We start from the raw sequence: 18024 nt of genomic DNA, 5'->3' as shown, positions 1-18024 counted from the left end.
GATGCTTATCCTCTCAAGCACACTGATCAGCCAGAACATTACCACCACCGACCTACTATCAATATAAACACTTCCAGGCCATAGCAACGTCACTTGGCGAGGAATGACTCCTAGTCAGACACACGCACGGTGCATGTAGTACCAGAGAGCGAGCTGTCCGTGTGTACAATGCGGAAGGAACGCGATCTATCTGAGTTTGACTGAGGGCACATTGTGATGGCTCGGCGAGAGCACTTCGGAAACTGCATGACTTGTTGAGTTTTCGAGCAGTGCTGTGGTGAGTGTCTTCAACACGTGGCGAAACCTAGGTGAAACCATGTCTACACATCGTGTGGTTGTACGGGCCACCCCTCATTACGGACGTCATAGGTGGGGCAGCCTGATAAAACAGGACAGGCGACTAACTATGCCGTAACTAATATCAGACTTTAATGCTGGGCAGACTACAAGTGTGACTGAACATACAGTGCACCGAACACTCCTAATGATGGACCTCCGCAGCTGACGACCCATGAATGTGCCAATGTTAGCACCACGACATCGGCAACTACGACTGGAATGGGCACATGACCATCGGTACTGGACCTTGGTGCAGTGGTAGAGCAGTGTGGAGCAGTATGATGGGAAGCACTTAACGACAACTCCTACATCTGTGTTTACAAGCACACTCTGCAACCCAACTGTACACCACATGACGCAGGGTACTTTTATCAAATCCTTCGAACTTCTATAATACCATTTTTCGAAGAGATCATCTTTTTTTCTCCAGTGTTCAGGTAGCATTACTGTGACACTCACGTACTGAACGAATTGTCCAGTTGCAAATCTACTAGCACGCCTGACAATTGCTTTGATGTCTTCCTTTACTCATACTACCACAGCAGCCACCAGACCACGTCATGTGCTGGTGTCCAAGAGACCGTATTATGCCCGCTCGGGACCCCGCAACTGCTGTCATCGCACAGGCAAGCGCCTCGTGTTGTGCACAAACCGGATGTCGCGCTAATCCACGAACAAAAGCGTCTGGTGGTAGCATCCCTTTAGTATTTGATACCCGAGAAATTCCTGTCGAAACACGTGCTCGCGCTCTCTCTCTCTCTCTCTCTCTCTCTCTCTCTCTCTCTCTCAAGAGGCCAAATCCTGTCGCGTGCCACACCCGTGCCTGTATGCACCATCGGTCGCGGTCGGATCGAATCGCAGAAAACCAGCTTTTACCTGGGTAACCCCCAAGCCTTCTCTTTGGAATACCGGCGTATGCACGAACTCTTTCCAAGGCAAATGCCTGCCTGAGAATCGTTAGAAATACTGCTGAAGTCAATGAACTGATTGAGTAATTAATTTCCGGTCCCTTGATCGTGATGTAGGGGATATAATGCGGGCGCGGTAGCACCGGTAGCAGTCGCAGTCAGTCTCAGGAAGAAGAAGAATCATGAAGCGTCGCCAACAGCAGTCCAGAGCCTCATCTGCCTCTCCATCGCAGACGAAGCGTAAAAGTAAGTACTGATTACATGTTGTTGCTACTATTACCGCATGTAGAAGTTCGTCCTCCTCTTCTTTGTCAAGTTCCCTGTCTTTGTTCAACTTTATGTCATTCTTTGTGGATGCTTAATGTTTCTTCTTCTTTGCTCAGCGATCTTTTGTGTGTCTGTACCATAAGCAGTTATCATTGGCTCGTCCCGACTTGCAGCAAACTCTGACCTGCGAAGACCAGCAACGGTAGCAGTGCCGTGGGATCCTGCAGTGTACATGACCAGCACGTTGTAGCAGGACAACGAGCTGCTGTTATCCATCCCGCTCATTGATTTAGACATCCAGTAATTCCTCGACTTTCAGAAGAACTGTGCTGGGAGCTCTACACCACCCGGTGCAGGTCAGTACTGGTCTCCGAAATATGCACCATCCAAAAACATTCAATGTTGCTGCAAAGACAGAGTGTTGATGCGATGGATGAGAAACTGCCGGTCCCTCCCAGTGCTCTACTGCTTTCCACTTCAGCTTATAATTTAACAACTAGCGGTTCGAAATGCTTAAATATTGGTATAGAAGCATGAGTGGACAGTGACTGGTATGTTGTGTTAGGGATTTAAAATGCATCGAGAAGAGTTAAAGTGCAGTTTATGGAATTGAAATGGGGTGAACTGTGTCGTGCAGAACACATCACTTTATCAACCAACAGATGACCTCCGATTATTCTCCTCTCCGGACATTTACGGTGCTGGTCTGACGCTATCTACAACATCATTGTAAGAGTGCGTGGCACTCATGGTGAGATCTGGAGGTCGATCCATTTATCTGCAACAATCCACTGTTACAAACTTGTTCGGCCTATGGATGCTACTACCCCTTTTACTGTAAAGACTGAACTATGGTCTGCCGTGTGCTCAAACTGTGTATAAAGACATAATGAACTATCTCCATGCATAAAGTGTGCATACAGATGATTTACAATAGTGCATCTACAGGGTGTTACAAAAAGGTACGGCCAAAGTTTCAGGATACATTCCTCACACACAAATAAAGAAAAGATGTTATGTGGACATGTGTCCGGAAACGCTTAATTCCCATGTTAGAGCTCATTTTAGTTTCGTCAGTATGTTCTTCCACCTACGCTCAGTGGAGCACGTTATGATGATTTCATACGGGATACTCTACCTGTACTGCTAGAACATGTGCCTTTACAAGTACGACACAACATGTGGTTCATGCACGATGGAGATCCTGCACATTTCAGTCGAAGTGTTCGTACGCTTCTCAACAACAGATTCGGTGACCGATGGATTGGTAGAGGCGGACCAATTCCATGGCCTCCACGCTCTCCTGACCTCAACCCTCTTGACTTTCATTTATGGGGGCATTTGAAAGCTCTTGTCTACGCAACCCCGGTACCAAATGTAGAGAATCTTCGTGCTCGTATTATGGACGGCTGCGATACAATACGCCATTCTCCAGGGCTGCATCAGCGCATCAGGGATTCCATGCAACGGAGGGTGGATGCATGTATCCTCGCTAACGGAGGACATTTTGAACATTTCCTGTAACAAAGTGTTTGAAGTCACGCTGGTACGTTGTGTTGCAGTGTGTTTCGATTCCATGATTAATGTGATTTGAAGAGAAGTAATAAAATGAGCTCTAACATGGAAAGTAAGCGTTTTCGGACCCATGTCCACATAACATTTTCTTTCTTTGTGTGTGAGGAATGTTTCCTGAAAGTTTGGCCGTACCTTTTTGTAACACCCTGTATACGATGTCAAAAGAAGAAACTAAAGAAACACCCATCAGTTTGAGAGAAATACATGCGGAATCTACTGCATGAAAGAAAGGTATTTGGGAAATACTGTAAAAGTGGATCAGTTGTTTTTGTTGTTGTTGATGTAATGCAGTCTATGTATCCTTGCTGAAATGTAAATAAAATATATATAATCGCAAATCCTTGTTTTTTTATCATTTAATTACCTGTCATTATATAATGTAAGGTGTAGTCATTGTATCTCAGTAAGATGACTGCACTATAGTTCATTTTTTCTATGAAAGCCCTTTGCACACCGAAACCTGACCTAGTCGGTATCATGATGGCTGGGTGGGTGAAACATAAGGAATTTGTTGGAAGTGACTGATCCTGTGATGGTGCGGAAAAAGAAGAATGGGGTACTCCTACTGAATAACATAATATTGATAATTTTAGGTCAGTCCAAATGTGGCAAAACAAATATTCTCATGCCACTACTAACATAACCGGACTGGGTCTGCTTGATGGCGTAACATAGACGACATTTAGTCAAAGCAGTCAAATTCTCCCACCAGAAGAAATAAAGCCAAACAGAGTGTTCGTATTTGACGATGTCGCTGTGGAAAATCAATTGTACGATATTTATGATTGGTCGTCATCTGGGTATTGACTTATTTTACTTGAGTCAGACATATTCCAGAATCCCGAAGGAGTTGGTGAGAGATAATGTAAATCTCATTACAGCATTCACACACGATCATTTGGATATAAAATACATTATCAGGCACATGTAGGAATCAAAATGTCATTCTATGATTTTATAAAGATTTATGCAGATTCCTGGAATCACGCACAGTACAGGATTCTTGTTACTGATAAGCAAAAAAAAAAAAAAACTGAACGGCGTTGCCAGTATACATCACACCACGGACGAGTTCGCACATATGTCAAGCACTCAGGATGAGAGGACAGCTGTGCATAGACAGAGTGTGCGTCTGTACGTAGACGGAAAACTCCAGTCTTTCGAACTTAAAGTTAAGGAGCTAGAGTCTTGTGCCCAGACCCTTCTGAGACTGATCAGTGAATCAGATGCTAGGGTTAAGGAACTAGAGATGTACACACACATCATTCTGAGAAATAAAGAAGACGACTTAGCTGTAAAAGTTCATGGAATTGAAAAGAAAGTGCATGACTTAACTGTAAGGTCATCGCTATATGGAAGACTATTCAAGATAAGTTACGGTTGATGGGGTTAGGACACTTGGATCGAGAGCAGACGCTGTGAGAAGCGTTTAAACCACTTACTGAATCTCTCGACATACACTCTGCAAAATTACACAATGACGAAGTGATGCTTTTGCCAGTTTCATTAACGGTCACAGCATCGCTAGGATAGACAAAACACTCGGTGTCAGTCGGGAAAAAAACCATATATGTTGGGCACACAGCCTGTAACTTCGAATAAAAAAACAATAAAGATAGGGAATTTCGAACAACACCAGGCCTACTGAACCTCATTTTCTTAAAACCGTTAAAAAGAGTAAAATTTTCACCTAAACATCTGGTGATGTATGATAAAATATTAAAATTGTCTGGTGTATACAGAGAAGCAGCAAAACCAATGCAGTGCAAAATACAGAGACGTTATAAAACCATTATAATTTGATGGTCGCTTTAGCAGAGCACAAAAGAATCAGCAATCAGTATCCTCAGTGTATATACTACGACCAACCCAATAACATAACAGATCGACTGCAACTGGTCATGGCATCAGCTACTGTGGGCAATACAGGTTCATTCGAATGAGGCTGTCTCAAAAATTTCAGAACTTATAGACAGAGGTTTGTTTTTGTTGTTGTGGTCTTCAGTCCTGAGACTGGTTTGATGCAGCTCTCCATGCTACTCTATCCTGTGCAAGCTTCATCATCTCCCAGTACCTACTGCAGCCTACATCCTTCTGAATCTGCTTAGTGTGAAAGGGTACAGTACCGCCCGACATTGAAAATATGTATAACATTCTTCGTTATTCTTGTCAGAACAACATTTTTTTCTAACAATAACTCAATTTCAATTAATACAGCGAAGCCGGATACCAGTGTGGGAAAGAATGACAATTTATTTATTTAATTGATCACATGTGCACTCCCAAAAAATAAATCCCTACATCCAGTTTGGTGAGATCTGTGAAATGAATGAATGTATGGTCATCTGCTAACTGCAGATAGTGAATGTGAATAGATGATCATCTTTGAGACGATCCTTTGGCCACCTTTGGTGGGATCAAAGAGATGAAATGTAGCTGAGCTTTGAGCGCCTGAAATGTGGCTGACCAATACGGTAGCAAGGTGCTCCCCCACTTCGGCAGAGGTGCGAGAGGACCTGAAGAACGGCCATGTTTCGGGACTCTGCCGCTGGATCTTGTGCTGTTAAGACCTGTCTTAGGTGTGCTCCGTAATGACAAAAGAGTGGAGTCATGGTTTGCATGTGGAATATTTAAGAGTAGTTTGAAATAATAATTTCTCTATTTCAGCAACTTTTGTGGGGAGAATTAAATGTCAGGCAGGTAATATTAATGGGATCGTAGTAATTTTCGGAAGTGACCAACGGTCACAATGAAACCACGTGTAGCAATAAGTTGAAATACTTTCGTGTGCTTAATGTGGCTCTGAGCACTATGGGACTCAACTGCTGTGGTCATTAGTCCCCTAGAACTTAGAACTAGTTAAACCTAACTAACCTAAGGACATCACACACATCCATGCCCGAGGCAGGATTCGAACCTGCGACCGTAGCAGTCGCACGGTTCCGGACTGCGCGCCTAGAACCGCGAGACCACCGCGGCTGGCTCCGTGTGCTTAAGTTAAGCTGAATTACTAGCGTGTGTACTATAAGTTGAAATATTTAAGAAATAGCGTGTGCAGGACTTGAAATTAGAGGCGAGTACTTCCACGTGGTGAGTACTGTGTGAGTCTCAATCTGTGTATGAGACAAAGGATAAAGAGATGTACTCGTCCATGGTATCAGTTGAGGACTCATGTGTGTGATGAATATGTTCTTAATATTACTTTGCGAGATATGTTTCCGTGTGACGCTTGATTCAAACTATAATACTCTGAGAGAGAAACAAGGTGAGTCACCCGTCTATCCAGCAACGCCACTTGGCTTGCATTGCACAGGAATACGTGCATATATCTCCAGAGTTCATAGTAGGAAAGTAGAATTACGAAGTGGGGCAGTGTCGTGTGAAACTGTGATAAATATTAATTGAAGTGGGAAAGCTGAAAGTGATAATGTTGTGACTATTCCCTGTGTTGTATTTCATGTTGTAGTGTGGTGTATGTCATGTAATTTAAGTATGTGTGGTTTGCATGGGAGAGTAGCAAGGTAGTTTCAGAGGTAGTGGGTTATGCGTGTTCCCTTTGTAATGCTCGGTCTGGAGGAAAGTTTCGTGATGATGATTGAGAGAGTCGAAGTGTGAGAAATAATAAAAGATCCACCATCCTATCCACAAAGTGCACTGTAGCGTTAAATAATTACGAGACCATAAGATAGAGATTCACCAATGTAAAGCCATGCCCACTGGGCGGAATTTCTCATGTGTTATTGTTGTAGGTTATAGAATTTGTGTGTTTAGGTTATAGAATTTATCGGAATAAATAAGATAGTGAAAAGAAAAAGATTGGTGGCCTTTTCCTTCCAATTGTATGATGTTGTGATATCCAGAATTTATAATGTGTGCGCCACTCATATTCAGTGCGATGGCCACGTGTTGATAAAAGCCGTTAAATAAAAAAGAAAGAAAATGTGGTATTGCCAGTGCGTAGTGAACAGTCAGAGTTCTGTAAATTACTGATAGTCAGATGTGCGTTTCCGTTGCGTATTATTCATACAGGAGGATAATTTGTAACTTAATTGTGAGTACGAGAGTTCATGTTACTCGATAAATAAGAATGAATCCACTCGCTTGGCAGACCACTCATCTTGCAGGCCTGACTGCTTGATGCCACAGTATGAGTAAGGCATGTGGGTGCCTCTAAAGTGTACTCATCTCTTGGTCTCCCTCTACAATTTTTACCCTCCACGTTGCCCTCCAGTACAAAATTGGTGATACCTTGATGCCTCAGGACATGTCCTACCAACCGATCCCTTCTTCTAGTCAAGTTGTGCCACAAACTCCTCGTCTCCCCAATTCTATTCAATACCTCCTCATTAGTTATGTGATCCACCCATATAATCTTCAGCATTCTTCTGTAGCATCACATTTCGAAAGCTTCTATTCTCTTCTTGTCTAAACTATTTATCGTCCACATTTCACTTCCATACATGGCTACACGTCATACAAATATTTTCAGAAACGACTTCCTAACAATTAAATCAATACTCGATGTTAACAAATTTCTCTTCTTCAGAAACGCTCTCCTTGCCATTGCCAGTCTACATTTTATCTCCTCTCTACTTCGACCATCATCAGTTATTTTGTTCCCCAAATAGCAAAACTCCTTTACTACTTTAAGTGTCTCATTTCCTAATCTAATTCCCCCAGCATCATCCGACTTAATTCGGCTACATTCCATTATCCTCGTTTTGCTTTTGTTGATATTCATCTTATATCCTCCTTTCAAGACACTATCCATTCCGTTCAACTGCTCTTCCAAGTCCTTTGCTGTCTCTGACAGAATTACAATGTCATCGGCAAACCTCAAAGTTTTTATTTCTTCTCCATGGATTTTAATACCTACTCCGAACTTTTCTTTTGTTTCCTTTACTGCTTGCTCAATATACAGATTGAATAGCGTCGGGGAGAGGCTACAAACCTGTCTCACTCCCTTCCCAACCACTGCTTCCCTTTCATGTCCCTCGACTCTTATAACTGCCATCTGCTTTCTATACAAATTGTAAATAGCCTTTCGCTCCCTGTATTTTACCCCTGCCACCTTCAGAATTTGAAAGAGAGTATTCCAGTCAACATTGTCAAAAGCTTTCTGTAAGTCTACAAATGCTACAAACGTAGGTTTGCCTTTCCTTAATCTTTCTTCTAAGATAAGTCGTAGGGTCAGTATTGCCTCACGTGTTCCAACATTTCTACGGAATCCAAACTGATCTTCCCCGAGGTCGGCTTCTACCAGTTTTTCCATTAATCTGTAAAGAATTCGCGTTAGTATTTTGCAGCTGTGACTTATTAAACTGACAGTTCGGTAATTTTCACATCTGTCAAAACCGGCTTTCTTTGGGATTGGAATTATTATATTCTTCTTGAAGTCTGAGGGTATTTCGCCTGTCTCATACATCTTGCTCACCAGATGGTAGAGTTTTGTCAGGACTGGCTGTCCCAAGGCTGTCAGTAGTTCTAATGGAATGTTGTCTACTCCCAGGGCCTTGTTTCGACTTAGGTCTTTCAGTGCTCTGTCAAACTTTGCACGCACTATCATATCTCCCATTTCATCTTCATCTACATCCTCTTCCATTTCCATGATATTGTCCTCAAGAACATCGCCCCTGTATAGACCCTCTATACACTCCTTCCACTTTTCTGCTTTCCCTTCATTGCTTAGAACTGGGTTTCCATCTGAGCTCTTGATATTCATGCAAGTGGTTCTCTTTTCTCCAAAGGTCTCTTTAATTTTCCTGCAGGCAGTATCTATCTCACCCCTCGTGAGATAAGCCTCTACATCCTTACATTTGTCCTCTAGCCATCTCTGCTTAGCCATTTTGCACTTCCTGTCGATCTCATTTTTGAGACCTTTGTATTCCTTTTTGCCTGCTTCACTTACTGCATTTTTGTATTTTCTCCTTTCATCAATTAAATTCAATATTTCTTCTGTTATCCAAGGATTTCTACTAGCCCTCGTCTTTTTACCTGCCTTCACTGTTTCATTCCTCAAAGCTACCCATTCTTCTTCTACTGTATTTCATTCCCCCATTCCTGTCAATTGTTCCCTTATGCTCTCCCTGAAACTCTGTACAATCTCTGGTTCTTTCAGTTTATCCAGGTCCCATCTCCTTGAAGTATAGTCGAACCCAATAAAAATGAGACCTATCGATATTCGTGATAATGGAGTCATGGGTACAATGTGCTATCATATTAAAATGCTGGACCCATTTAAACAGCAGTTCAGTGTAAGTGATTTGGTACGTATCTCAAAACACAAGATAGAATTTGAGAAGATATACCCCCCAAACTGGTCGAGTGATATATTCACAGTTTCCAAAGTGCAGAGAACAAATCTCACAATTTACATCTTAACGAATGGCAATGAGACTGAAATTTCGGGATGCCTTTACACCGAGTAAATGCAAATGGCTCTGAGCACTATGCGACTTAACTGCTGAGGTCATCAGTCGCCTAGAACTCAGAACTAATTAAACCTAACTAACCTAAGGACAGCACACACATCCATGCCCGAGGCATGATTCGAACCTGCGACCGTTGCGCTCGCCCTGCTCCAGACTGTAGCGCCTAGAACTGCACGGCCACTCCGGCCGGCCGAGGAAATGCAGAAGAGCTGAGAACCACAAGTGTTTCTAATAGAGTGCAACATAAGACACTAAGGGAATAGAAAACTACTTAAATGGCTTGGTTTTCCCGCGAAACAAAATAGCTGGATTGACGCTGATGATTTACTGTATAATGGCATGCACAGAACACAACCAACACAGTTGCACAACATGCGTGATAGGAGAAGCATTATAGAAGGTGGTGGTAGTCTAGACAAACTGCCAGTAGAATTGCACATTATTACCGTGGACCTGGTACAAAACTTCAAAAACGTTTGGCCTGTGGTGATTAGGGGATTAACCTGCTTGACGAGGCGTGCTTACAACACGACATTACATACGCAAGACAAAGATTCTCCACGACGTCACGTCGCGGATCGGAGTTTAGCTGATTGGGCTAACGCGATATGCAGAAGAAAGGATATTGATATAGGACAGCACATTACGGCATTTTTACTTGATAAAACCATGCGTGGTAAAATTAATTTGGGCTTGGGGGTGATGAATTTCAAGCAAGTTATGAATGCTGCACATAATGCACTAAAGAATAAGAAGACAAAGATGAAGAATAAGAAGGAGTGTTTAAAAAACTGATCCTGACAGTGATGTATGCAGGTAGAAGCACTCTGAAGCATTGTAAATGTAAATGTCGTGTGACTAGGCCTCCCGTCATGTAGACCGTCCGCCGGGTGCAAATCTTTCGATTTGACACCACTTCGGCGACTTGCACGTCGATGGGGATGAAATGATGATGATTATCAGGACAACACAACACCCAGTCCATGAGCGGAGAGAATCTCCGACCCAGTCGGGAATTGAACCCTGGCCCTTAGGATGAACATTCTGTCGCGCTGACCACTCAGCTACCGGGGCCCCACACTCTGAAGCATTAAGGACCGGTTAAAGCACCCAGGTTTCTGCCGATGCTCAAGACATCATGCTGAATTATCCGCTTCCTCATTTCTGCCCTCGCAGTTCTCTCAGCGATGGTTCAATGGTAATGCGGCTGTTGCCAGAACAGTGAAGAACGCACAGAACTCCCAGGAACAGCTAGAGGAAGCAAGAAGACATAACCGCGTGATGGAAGTAGCAGCCATCGGAAAAGAACTATACTTAAAACCCTACAAGAAAGGACTAGGTCTCTTCATAAAAAAGCCCATTAGCAATTCTACCGGACAGACCGCTTATAAATACCGATATACTCAAGTTTGTCAGGAAAAACTTCAGCATTCCAAGATCCCGCTGTTTGTTTATGCGGGATACATTACCGAGGACTATGTGGAGATCTAGAGAACATGGAATCGTGAATTTAGATGTTACTGGGGGACCAGGAACCCACTGGATGCGTATGTTAAGAAAAACGCAAATGACGTCAACCATTTAGAGAGAGAGAGAGAGAGAGAGAGAGAGAGAGAGAGAGAGAGAGAGAGATATGCAATAGGTATCCACCAGTCAGTCGAGCCTCGGACGATAAAAGAACGATCGTCAGTGTTACCCGAATTACTTCCCACCGATTGATTTAAGCAATGGGGAGTGGAGAATTGCTCTCATTGGACTGGAGACTTACAACTGCATTCCGAATATTACAGAGGCCAACAATAAACTTCATCTGGAAATTAATGATGGAAAAGAAATTGTGGAAATACAACTTGGGGAATACAATATTGACTTTTTAGACCAAGTTTTAAAACGACCGGGAAAAGGGACTGCGCTAAGTGCAAACATCAATACACCTAAATCCAAAAAAGACGAGTGCAACGACTTATTTTAACCAGAAAGGATCTATAGGACGGCTACTGGAATTCACAAAAGGGCAGGTTTTGAAGAAGAATAATATTAAATTCTGCTAATCCGGCCAGTCACTGTCAGTAAATCCGCAAACTCTTATCTCAACAACAGATTCATTCATACAATTTACGGATTCTTCTCATCAGCGGGAACAGGGTATAAGATCGTTGAGAGCCCTTCCAACGCTATTTACCTCCTAGTAACAGTTCAGACTTTGGACTATAATCAGCTTCTCGATTTTCGCGGCGAGGAAATGATTGTACGGCTTCATCTGAAGCGGAACGGGCAGCGACCTCGCACGTGCAGATTCCCAGAAGCGGTGGCGGCGAACTCCACACCCAGTCAAGAGATCGCACCAGCCCCGTATTGTCAGCGAAGACAGGATGGGAGTAAGTTGTAAAACCTAAGCGTACAACGTGCAGTGCGGCACTTCACAACAGAGCAGCAGGGCGATAACACGTGCAAACTATGAGTTTCTTAAATCAGTGGGTCTGAAACCTTGAAATAACATAGTTCAACATAACTAGCCCGGTGGAAAATGAGGAGAATATTCTACACCAGTAATTCTTCTCACATAAACCTTACGCATCAACCACATTTCACAAGGACGATGAAATTAGAAATGTCACCCAACACGAGGAGTCTTTAACCCTCCCATGAAAGAATTTCATATAACTTGTTGATTTAAGAAAATGGATGGTACTCCTACAGTGGCATTGAACCTGACACGTAATGCTTTAGAGTTCCTATTTCATGAGACACGATTTGAACTTAAAGGGGTTGAGACTGACCATACGCGCAATGTAGGCATAAAATCAACTCTTAAAACATATGTCTCTGTTTCTCCCTCGGATCTGGACAATTTAGGAAATGCAGAATGGCTCATTGACGAGCCAGGTTGTAACAACAATAACTGTACATATAATAATTTTTTCTTCTGATTTTCGATAAATTAGTGTAAGCAGTGTTCTGATTTTATTTCTTTTTTCTTTTCATGTCATTATCTTAAATAAACTGTAAACAATTTTCGATGTGAATATTAATGTTTATGTCAAATTGCAAGCAATATTATAACAAAATGGAAATGTAAGAAATGTTGAAACTGTTGTAAGATGTTAAAGTTGTAATTGTGCGCCTGGTCCATACGTAGGCAATGTATTAGGATATGTAGAATGCAAAACCTTTGGTGAATACCCTGTCTGTAGGGGAGCGGTAAAAGGTGGATGGCAGGCGAGCGCGGGAAAATGCACACGGGCACTGCACGGCATAACGGGCTCAGCAGTAGTAATCCGAGTTGGGCATCGGTCTGAGTAACACGTTCTGGATCAAGGAGGCTCTCCTGAAAAACGTGATTTCGTTGAGCCTCGGATGTGCCGTTTCCGACGCCTATACAGCATGGCAGTATTCCATTGGCACTAAATGGAAAAATATTGCGACGCTATGAAGAAGTAAAGTGCCGATACATCAAGAGCCATAGCTGTGCTTGTATGTGTGCTCTGCGCCTCGTCATCTCGCCGCCCGCCAACCGCCGCTTCGATACGAACAGGTTGAAACTTCTAGTACTGTATTCGTGTGGACCAGTGTTACTTTTGTTCCTGACTGTTCAATAACAACTTAACTTTTACCAGAACTGTGCTATCATTTAATTATCCTCATCACTAACCTAGACAGGGTCCATTCCACATGTTGTGCAACCAGAGTGTCCCGAAATGAAGATTTAAAGTTTATGTTAATAATACTTACCTGCAGACCTAGCTATGTTAGAATGATGTTTAAAGAACTTTGTTGTTAATGAATATATAGGTCTGATAAAGTTGGAAGATAATGTTGAAATTGGTTTAGTAATGAAGTTTAATTAATTTGAGACAAAAATAATGGTAGTTAAATGAGCAGGAAATATGATAAAAAGAGTAGTAATTCATATATTGGAAATCTTGAGAGCTTAGTGCTTTCAATAGTTAATAGTTTCAATACAGCGATCATAACAGTTTCAGGGTCCCTCCCCCCCTTTTTCTTTCCTATTCATTTAAATTCTGAAGTGTACTGAACTGATTTGACCAGCAAAGTTAAAGTCAATATAAAACCAAAATTTATTAGTGTTTTACCTTTTTCAAAATTGATATTGTATGTGTGTTTCGGAAGTGCTATTTCTGGGGTAACCTATGCCCGATTTTAATCAGGTCAATAGACAGTACGAAGTTTGTAGTAAACATTATAGTGTATTGTTGTGTATTTATGGCTTGTCCATATTAGTACAGAAAGTGAAATCATTAGTTCAGTAAATTTTCTGGTTCTAAAATTTACCATAGTACGCAGTGTTATTACGTGTTGTTTTGTATGAACGTACTTCAACTTGTACTGGGAAGAAACTCAGTTAATGCCTAATTAGGCTGGCGACCGTATTATTAACAATTTGATAGCATCTGATGTGTTGTTTCTTGTCCGTCCTAACGTTTAGTTGCACTTCAGACTTGCTTGACGTATCATTGTTGTTACTGAGTGGGTGAAAGTCTGATTTTGCCTCCATTCAGGTACACGCGGTCAACATATATACCAAAATCCTTTCTTATAAGGTGAAGCCCGTTAACTTACCATAGTACAGTCTTTAATAAGTATCGTGCGCAGTAGCGTAGTGTTACAAGGTGATAGAACAGTGGAATAGTACAACAGATTTACTGCGTGTATATCTTTAAAATTGATTATGGGATACTTTGAGGAAATGCGGCGAATTGCTCTGAATTCTGAACAGAAACTTATCCTGATACGAAGTACCAACGGATAATAACTCACACATTCAAGGAGCTCAAGAGCAGAACGAGATCACCATTACTGCAATAATATGGCAAATGCCATACATCACAGTATCAGATGAGCATCGTTTGAACCTTTTAAAAGTTCTGAATGCCGGTGTATTTGTACCTGTATCTTTTACGTTCATGGGAGGTTTTCGAGTACCCGATGCTACCGACTGCAAGCAGACAAACGTGGTCTATTAAAACCTCCTCTCAGCTGGAGACGAACAGGTTCATCCTACTTGCGTTTCAGACAAATAGACGATGGTGTATAGCAAACGATTTCACGAAATTTGATAACTGCAAGGTCACTAATGCCAGAGTCTGCCTGAGCTCTGAATTCTACCCATATGATAATTTACACTTCAGCGGGATGAAAATGAAACAAGGTAATTAAACCTGAGCCTATAGATGTACGAATTGAATTTGAATCATCGGCAGATTTCTCAGAACACACTGCATCGTATGTCCTAGTTCCACTTGATTAACTACTGCCGCTCACCGGTGTTGTGGAACGAGCTGTATAAATGAACAGGTGCTGCGCTATATCCACAATATTCACAATTATATCCAAAGGTGCGAACATCATTGCAGACACTCAATGTTTTTATGATGATGACCGAAGACAGTTCATATTTAAAGATGTTGTATTTGTAGCCTACACAGGAGATGCAGATATAATAGAGACATTCACAGCAAACATTGCACCATCGAGGTCTTTCAAGGATGTAAAGTGTGCTAAAACATGGATGACTGTAAAGTGCATAACACATTTCTACCATGGAATTAACCAGGATGGTTCTGGCATACCCTATAAGGATATGGTGACGTCGCTTCGATTATTCGGCCACACGGATACCATAATCTACGGGAAGGGCAAGAAGATCACATGGATACATCGAATCTTCAAGTTTGCTGCCATTCAAGACTCGGAATTCTACGGTCGTCCTGCTCTCCATTGACTCAAGAAGAAGATGTGTGAAAATTGTGTTACTGTGTCTGCTTATGAAAATGCAAAATTACTTTTAAATTGAATGAGAAATAAATGAATTTTTTACCCCACAACCAGTGTTTTATTTCTCTTCATCCTGTTCCCCCTTCGATAGTATACAGTTTTACCTAGATAATATGTCTCAGGTTTTCTTCAAGCACAGGAGATATAATTTTAAACGTTTCCTATATGTCTTTGGAAGCACACACGGTCACGTGTCTCCAATAAGCCAATTCGTGCTGCACGACAGGCATAATTCCATGCAACCATTCTATATTTTTTGTTATCCTCCATCTTAAACTTCACGTCCTTATTAGCAGTCATCTTGAAAAAAATAATTAAGGTCGTTTGTGTCATTACCATCCCTTACATACATACACAATGCAATAGGGGATAGTTTTTATTGTAAATAACAACAAATATGTATGATAATGTATTTTTTTCATTTAATCAGTTCACACAGATACAATTTGATTTTTGAGATAGTCAGTTCTTGAGGTAAAGTTCAGGTCTTGAGATACAATTTAACTCTGATATTTCAATGCAGACATACTTTTAACTTACAAGCTCAATTTTTTCCCAGAACCAGTGAATGAAAATGTTTTTTAGAGTTTCTTTTCTAAATCTACGCTACCAGCTGATACGGAGATACTTTTTTTATTATTACAACTAAATTCGACAATCGCAGTAGCATAGGTTGAACAGTTATTCTCTTGGAATGAGTACACTTAGAAAGTAATCAGTCTTGGACAGATAGCAGCTGCGCTGACTTAGAAACTATTTTACTTACATGTCCCAAATGGCACACATAAATTGCTGGGAATAAATACACAAATATTTTTTATTTGTTTATGCTTTTGTTTTAACTACTTTTTACTCTTGTTTCACACACAGTGTGCATGTAGGTATATATTTACTCATAAATATACATTTTTCTTGTTATTACTCTTATTCCACTCATAGTATATATATACTGAGTGAGAGGGACAACAGTACAAGTGAGTAGTGTGGGTACAGGATACTTTCAATCCTGTAATTACAAATGACTTTTATTGTCATGAGGTGACAAGGCGATATTAGACAGTAGCACAGTGTTCACTTCGTGTCCTCTCAATCGAACACTAGTTTGCCTTACCATATGTGACAGCTGCGGTGCAGCACCACAAACACCTCCATTCAGACACACCCTGTGGCTCTCGATACCATATGACGCACATCCTTAGCCCACCTATGGGTGGTACATTCTGATGTGCGATACGCATACATTTTTGATAGCAAACTTACAAACTCAACAATCTGCAGTCCACTCACCTAGTCTTTCATAAGGCCAATAACCTTCTTGTTCTGCGGAACAACACCGTAAAAATTTTTGGCCATGTATGAGGATGTGTCGAATTCATTACCATGGAATGTTATTACTTTATATGGATCGTAGTTCTTCACCTACTAGATGAAGCCATCTGTATCCATATAAAGTAATTTAGGATATGGGAACTCATAGTGAAAGTGGTACATGTAAAGTTTGGATAGGTGTGGTACACACATCTGGATATGAATGGATTTCGTGAACTCTACTGCAGTATTCGCCATCTCCACAGCAACAAAGGTCTTATTGAATAGCGTGACACGCTTAAAATTTGGTCTGGTGATGCATTTTCTTATGCCATCAGGCCGATACCACTCGGTTCTAATCAAAATTTCACATCGTTCCCTCAAATACCCCCCCCCCTCCTCCCATACTGTTTTGCAGAAAATTGAATTCTTCATTAATTTATAAAAATCTTCCTCCAAGCTACTAATCGCGGAAGCTCTCTGTCTCATATTCAAATCAAATATACTCATTCAACTAGAGGGACTACTTGAAGGAGATAGCTTCATTTTCAAGCCGAGACAGTGCTGTGGATTACGATAATGAATAATATATTTCCATTTATCCCCTAGCGTTGTCATCAGTTTAGTGGCGGAGCCTCCTCGCGAAGCTAGTGGCTGTGGACACAGCAGCATATCCACGTGCCCATCATGCAAATTTACAGCGTATGTGAGTTCATCCTCCACCAGACACCCTACATCAAAAACAGCTGCCATGCCCCCATGATTCTTCCAATCCCTTGAATTCTTCTTCAGAAACCTAGTCGGCAGTGATTGCTGCATGGTGTGCCTGTATAAGTTACTTACATCCAAGTACATTACGTAACTCGAATCAAGGGATGAGTTGAACCTGTCTCCAATCTGTGAGTTATTTGCCTTGGCATGCCTATGAACACATTGTTAAAATCCCTCACGGATTCCTCGCTCAAAGAAAGGAAGTATGTAGGCATTGATGAATAATTCATCGCAGCACTTCGTTTTCTTGAGCATTCCGTCCCAAGACAACCCACGTGCCATGTGATAAAAGGCGGGATACATAGAATATATGGTCATGCAGAGACTCCAGAATTTCTCTAAAGCGTCCGCAAGCAAGCATACCACATGTAAAGGTGGGTACCGCAGATCATTGACTGCCTTCAGGAGCTACGTTTCCACTACAGGAAGGCATGCTTTTAAAAACCCGACAGGGTCACGATACCCTTCTTCCAGGTTCTCGAGCCTTGTGAATGAGATTCGCTCCTCAAAGGCGTCTGCAATCACCAAGTGTTCTAACTGTGGTCTGGTGTCATTGATCCGATGTCATTCACTGAAAGGACGGGAGAGGGAACTGCTGCTAGCCACAGGATCATCTCTATTACTAATAT

This window comes from Schistocerca nitens, chromosome 3, assembly GCF_023898315.1.
Source record: "Schistocerca nitens isolate TAMUIC-IGC-003100 chromosome 3, iqSchNite1.1, whole genome shotgun sequence".
Classification (NCBI taxonomy): domain Eukaryota; kingdom Metazoa; phylum Arthropoda; class Insecta; order Orthoptera; family Acrididae; genus Schistocerca; species Schistocerca nitens.
Note: the sequence above shows the minus strand (reverse complement) of the source record.